Source organism: Nannospalax galili, unplaced genomic scaffold, assembly GCF_000622305.1.
Source record: "Nannospalax galili isolate Female #2095 unplaced genomic scaffold, S.galili_v1.0 scaffold101, whole genome shotgun sequence".
In the NCBI taxonomy this organism is placed as follows: Eukaryota; Metazoa; Chordata; class Mammalia; order Rodentia; family Spalacidae; genus Nannospalax; species Nannospalax galili.
In genome coordinates, this window is record NW_008345700.1 from 2,762,986 (window position 1) to 2,769,783 (window position 6,798).

The following is a 6,798-nucleotide window of genomic DNA, read 5'->3' on the forward strand; positions in this document are numbered from 1 at the left end:
CTCTGTAATTATTAATGTTACTTTTTGAATTCTAGGTGATGCACAACAATGTTGTTATATTATCTATCTTTTATTTTTCCTTTTTTATTAATATGTTCCAAACCCCAAGTTACATCAATATCCTATTCTAATCCTGTAGCTCTCATGAAATCCTTCCAAGTATGGGACTTATAAACATAACTATTTCATCTTAATAAAGGTGGTGATAGCGGTGCCAAGGACACCAGGTGCTTTCCAGGCCCCCAGAAAGCCCAAGATACAGTGACGGTTAGAAAATTAATAGCAAGTAAGAGCGTGCCAAGTACACTGCATGTTTCTTATCACAACCAATTCCAAGAGGCAACCTTCCTTGTAGTTCCAGCCTCAACCCACGGAGGATCTCACACGGGCTTCATTGGAGATGGCGTGACAATGTGGGTGCTGGGAACCAAACCTGGGTCCTCTGCAAGAGCAGTCAGGGGTCTTAACCACTGAGCCACCTCTCTAGCTGGTATTTATTATTTTTATTTTATGTATACAAGTGTATTGCCTGCATGTAGGTGCACCTGTGTTGTACAATGCTCGTGGATGTCAGAAGAGGGCATTGGAACCCCTGGAACTGGAGTTCCTGCAGTGTTCTTAACTGCTGAGCCATCTCTCCAGCCTTAGAATGAACATGTTATTAGAGCAATTCTATATTCATTTGCCCTCAGCCTGCCTGATGTTTTCCCTGCCCTCCATGACCTTGGTTCTCAGGCCGTCAGACTCCAGGTGGACTCTACTGCATTGGCTGAGACCGACTATGGGCCAGCCTCCATCGCTGTGTGAACTTGATCCCTCAGAACAAGTCTCTCATACATAAAATCTCCCATTGGCTTTGCTTCTCTGGAGACCTCTGACACACAGGTGGCAGATGTCTGCACTGGGAGGGACAGAGACCAGAGCAGAAAGCCTCAGAGAGTAAGGGATGACTTCAGAGGGAAGAAGCTGCCTGAATAAAACAAGAACACCAGAGAAGACACAGGAGCTGTTAAAAACATGAGGTACACATGGCAAGGAAGCTTTAATAGAAAAAAATGCAGTGGGATCTTTCAAACACAAAAAAGATAAAGTTAGGAAATGGGAAAGAAACCAGGCATGGAGGTACATACCTGTAACCTCAACACCGGGGAGATGGAGGCAGGAGGGTCACAGATTTGAAGTCAGCTTGGCCAACAAGATCCTGTCTCAAAAAATAAAGGAAGAGGACTGGAGAGACGGCTCAGCAGTTAAGAGCACTGGCTGCTCTTCCAGAGGACCCAGGTTCAATTCCCAGCACCCACATGGCCGCTAACACCCATCTGTAACTCCAGTTCCAGGGGCTCTGACACTTCTCCTGGCCTCTAGGGGACACTGCATGTACTATGCATGTGGTGCACATTCTGGCAAAATACTCATACACATAAAATAAAAATAATAAATAAAATATAAAATAATAAAGGAAGACAGGGAAGTGGAGAGAAAGAAGAGAGATCTTTTTTAGATGGAGACCAAATATATGGTTAATGATAGTTCCTGAAAGAGAAGCAGAAAAACCAAAATAGTAGACATTTCACAGAAATACTTCCAGAAACTTTTCTTAAACCAAAGACCAGAATTTCCAAATTGAAGGGACCCCAAAGTCCCAGCACAGTGGCATGAAACTTCAAAACAGTCAGGATAGAGAGAAGCAAACACTTTAGGGACAGAGGAAAGAAATGGCCCACTGGGAGACCAGGGAGACTTGGGGGTCTTCAGACTCCTGGGAGCAGTTTTGGGAGTGTGAGCCAGTGGGCACAGCCTCTGAGAAGAGGATTCTCAGCCTGAATTCTACACCCTGCCAAGCTATCAAGTTCCGGAGCCCATGGAGCTGTTAGGATATGTGTAATTTACAAGCTCATTACAGCATTCCTTTTCTTAGGAAATTCTAGAGAGTGTAGAGAGGGACTCCACAGAGGAGACCTGCGAGGTAGAAGCCAGTCGACAGGTGCGTGCCCAAGTCCATGCACCCAGGCTAGAGAGCCCTGAATAGTGTGTGTGCATGACCTGGGGAGCTGAAGAAGGCTTCAGGAGGACCCAGACGTAGAGGGTGTGAGGCTGCATTGTGGCGTTGGGGGAAGCGCTGGGTGGTAAAGAACAAGTCAGCAAAGCTGGGGCCGAGAATTAGTGACAGAAGTGACCGCAGAGCCAGCAGATGCCCCACTGGCGCTCAGCTGGACATCGCCCTGTGCAGTCCTGAGGAACCAGGACCCTTGTCTGGAAAGCAGGTCCCCTGGACTTCCAGAGCCTTCAGAGGAAACTGAGGCTGCCAGCAGGGTGTCTGTACCTCACAGGACCAGCACTTCCAAGTTCATAGTTCAGCCTGTCTGAGAGTCCAAGGCAGGGTCACTGAGGACCCAGGACTCCCGGGTCCTGAAACTACTGCTCAGCTCCCGCACATTGAGCCTGGAGCCCCCAGGATGAGCTTCACCGCAGAGGCCCAGCAAGTCCTTTTTATGCAGGAGTTGTTCAAGCAGCAGCACCTGGAGCCTGGAGGAGCGACAGGAGAGGAGAGGAAGACTGAAGTCCCAGGGGAGCAACTTCTGTGAAGGTGAGCACCAGGCCAGCAGCACAGTCCCTGGAGGGTGTTCTGGAGTCGTGGAGCCCCTGCACGCCCACCACAAAAGAAACAAGAATGCCCCTCTGCTGCCTCTGGGAGGGTCTGACACTGCAGAGCTACTGGGGTCCAGATTACCTACAGGCCCCTCATCGCAGGGCAGCCCTACCCCGGCCACGCTGTAGTAGTGTCATGGCACAGGGCTGAGCTCCTGGTGGCACAGCACGCAGCTTCTCAGGGGTCTGTTTTCAATGAGTGTGTTTGAGGAGGCGTGTAAACTACATAACACATCTCAGAAACTTCTTGTACTTCCCATGAGGCATCTGAAGTCACCTCCGGCGATCGAAAGTGCTTTACAGGTTCCCATAGTGGGAGATTTTCTCACAGTATTCGGCGAGTGTCATGCAAGAAGAGAAAGAGAAGAGGAACCAGCTCTCCATGCTCCCCAAGGCTGACTCCAATCCTGACCTACTGTTTTTAATTATGTGTATGTGTCTGTGTCTGTGTGTGGATATGTGCATGAGAGCAGGTGCCCACAGGGGAATCCCCTGGAACGGGAGTTTCAGATGGTTGAGAATCACTGGTTATGTGTGCTGGGAACTGAACTCTGATCCTCTGCAAGAGCAGTTCATACTTCTAACTGCTGGGCCGTCTCTCAGGCCCCAAATCCTGACTTCTAACAGTGAGGTGAGCTAAGCCTGCCCTGGTACTCTAGGCAAATGAAGTTAGGTCTCAGAACCCTGAACACCAAAACAATAGTGTGATACCAACTGTATTAGGCAGGGCTCTCTATAGGAGCAAAACTGGTAGATTAGAGATAGAGAGATAGGTGATAGATATATAGAGAGATAAAAGATAGATGATAGATAGAAATATAGATAGATGATAGATAGATATATAGATAGATGATAAATAGATTATTGGTATATAGATAGATGATAGATATATAAAGAGATAGGTGATAGATGATAGAAATTTAGATAGATGATAGAGATATAGAGTATAGATCGGTAGATGATAGGTGATAGATGATAGATAGGTGATAGAGAGGTGATAGATGATAGATGATTGATAGATAGGTGATAGATGATAGATGGGTGATAGATAGATGATAGATGGGTGGTAGATAATAGAGAGATAGATGATAGATGATAGATGGGTGATAGGTATATAGGTGATAGATGGTTGATAGGTAGATGGGAGATAGATGATAGGTGATAAATATATATATATAGAGAGAGAGAGAGATGATAGATTATAGATAGATGGATGATAGGTGGATGATGGGTGATTATAGATATTCTATATGTTCTTTATATCCTGTTAGTTTCTATATATGTTCTCTCTACACATGATCCTCAAAGTCTGGCTGTCCTATTTAGCCTCATTACTGTTCCCCATGTATCCCCCACCCCCAGGTGTTTCTCTGAGACCTGTACACTTATGCCACCAGAGCTGCAGGCGTCCCTGCTGTTGTTCAGGAGGGACAAAGCTAACCCACCTCCCTCCCTGCGGGGAAGCTTTGCTGCCCCCTGCTGACTGACTGCTCTCATGAAAATCGGGAGAGGGAGGAGGAAAGGGGGATTTTTTTGTTTGTTTTTTGGTCTTTTTGAGACAGGGTCTCCCTGTAGCCCCAGCTGGCCTGGAGCTCACTATGTAGACCGGGCCGGCCTCAGACTCACAGAGATTCGCCTGCCTCTGCCTCCCAAGTGCTGGGATTAAAGGTGTGCACCACCAAGCCCAATTGAAAGAGGGATTTAAAAGAAAATATTAAGAATTTCATGCATACATATAAGGTATTTTGATCAAATCCATACTTACTCCCTCCCCTCCAACTCCTCCCATATCTCCCCATCACTTTTTTCCTTATAACTTCATGTGCTCTTTCGATAAAAGCTCTGAAAGGGTATTCTTAAAAGAACGGGTTAGGTACCATGGGGACAGAACTAGGTTTGGGTTCTGATTGTGTGAACTTCGAAGGTTAACACAGGCTAACTTAGGTCTCTGTCCTTCACTTTATATACAACATGGGGATGTCACAGCCTGGGAAAAGAGCAAGTCCAGAACGCATCAGTCCCTGCTGAGAAGCTGAGCTATGTGGGGAGTACCTTGCAGGTAGGCAGGGATGGAGGGGTGCCTGCACAGAATGGAGGGGAGCTGACCTTGACCCTTACACAAAAGAGGGGGCTGACCCTGACCCCCTGCATAGGAGGGCAGGGAGGGCTGACCCTGACCCTGCGCAGGAAAGTCTTTGACCCTGACCTCTGCACAGGAGAGGGGCTAATCCTGACCTCCTTTGCACAAAAGGGGAGCTGATCTGTGCATGGGAGGGGGGAGGGAGGAGACGCATGTCCACTGGTACCCAGTGCCCCTGCTCTCTGTTCCCTGAGGGTCTGCTAGAGGCACAGAGCCAGCTGCCTCTGCTCCTGCTGTGTGGGGATCAGGAAATGAGAGCAAAGACCCTTTGAGTCCTACCAAAAGTGAGCCCTGGCCAAATAGGCTGGTCAGGTATAGGACCAGTTGGCCCCCAGCAACTGGAGGGAGGGAGGAGAGGAGCCTGGGGTGGGCCTAGAGCAGAGGCCTGGCTCCCCACCTCCTCAGCCTCAGCTGCCCTTAGCACAGCAGAAAATCCATGTGTAAGGATACACGTGGCCACTGGGTTCTGTCTTCAGAATTCCAGAGCATCCTGCAGAGACAGAGCAGGAGCTGGTTCACAGCCAGGGAAGCCACAGCTCTGAGGTACAGGTCTGGGAGTCCACATAGGGATGGCAGGGCAGCACGCCGCTGTAGGTGTCAATCAAACCTAAGCCTGGGGTGCGGCTTGAAGGTGGAGTGCTGGCTTCACCTGTGCAGGACCCTGGGCTCTGGTGTCAGGTACCACAAAGAAATCAAACAAACAAAATCCCTTAGTGGCCTGAGGAGGAGGGACTCGAGACAAGACAGGACAAGGAGCAGCAGCAGAAGTGAACTATTCAGAGCAGCCCTCTGCCCCTCACAGTCTTCACAGGGAAGCCCAGCGCCACTGCCTGTATGCCCTAGGCAGAGGGTGGAGCTGTCTGTGAAGGGAGGGGCTCACAGGTGGGCACCGACCAGGATCCCTTCCAGGGGGAGGCGGCCTCACCTGGGGCCCACACCTCTGAAGATGCCAGGGAAAGTACAGGCCCTGGGTGACCCAGTTACTCCCCAGGAAAGTCCGTTTCTACACTCATCTTGACTAGATTAAGAAACACCTGTGCAGTCAGTGAGGCACACCTTTGGGAGTGTCTGGGAGAGCAGTTCCAGAGAGGTTTACCTGAGCAGGGAAGACCCTCCCTGAATGTGGGCAGTGCCAACCCAGTGGTTGGGCAAAAGGAAGGAACCAGCTGAGCATCGTCCCTTCTCTGCTTCCTGATCCTCCCAAGATGTGAGACTGCAGCCTCACATTCCTGCCGACACAGCCTTGAGCCTCCTCTGCCCCCTGCTGAAATGGACTCTCTGTGAGCCAAAATAAACTCTTCCTTCCTTAAGTTTCTTCTTGGAAAGTATTTGTTTTTGGAGATGATAAAAAAAAACCCCAACAACTAGAACATCCCTCCTCGCCTCCTCCAGGAAGCACCTTGCCCTGCTCCCTGACTCTTCTGTCCACATCCCTGCATCCCTCTGTACTGTGCCCACTTGTCCCTGTCCCCATGAGGCTGGAGTGGTGCTCATGTCCTGTCCCTCAGGTACTCTGGACCCTGGCATGTGGTAAATACTGAGGATCTGGTGCACTGATTCTGTAATCAAAGTTCAACTAAGAATAAAAGTGTGTTTCAAAATCCAAGGTCAAGTCGTGAGCCGGCTCAGCAGGTTAAGGCACTTGCCACCAAGCCTGTGCCATGTGGCCAGAGGCCTTTCAGAGGATATAGTGTGCACAGTGGGGTTCTCACGAAGCGGAAGCTGAGAACGTGAGGGAGAACCTTCCAGTGAAAGGGGCAGCCGGGGCAAAGGCCCTAAGGCAGCAGAACTGAATTCTGAGATTGTGTAACTGAGCCAAGAGTCTGTCCTGAGGACACTGTGTCAGAAACAGGTGAACAAGCTTCGCTCTTTCCACAATGTCAGAGTTTAGTGACTGACAATCACTCAGCAGGGAGAGGGGCTTCAGTGGCAGCAATTTACCAAATAACTCCATTTTCCTTGATAATCTAGCTGAGGCAAACATAGGTTCTTTTTTTTAAATTTATTTT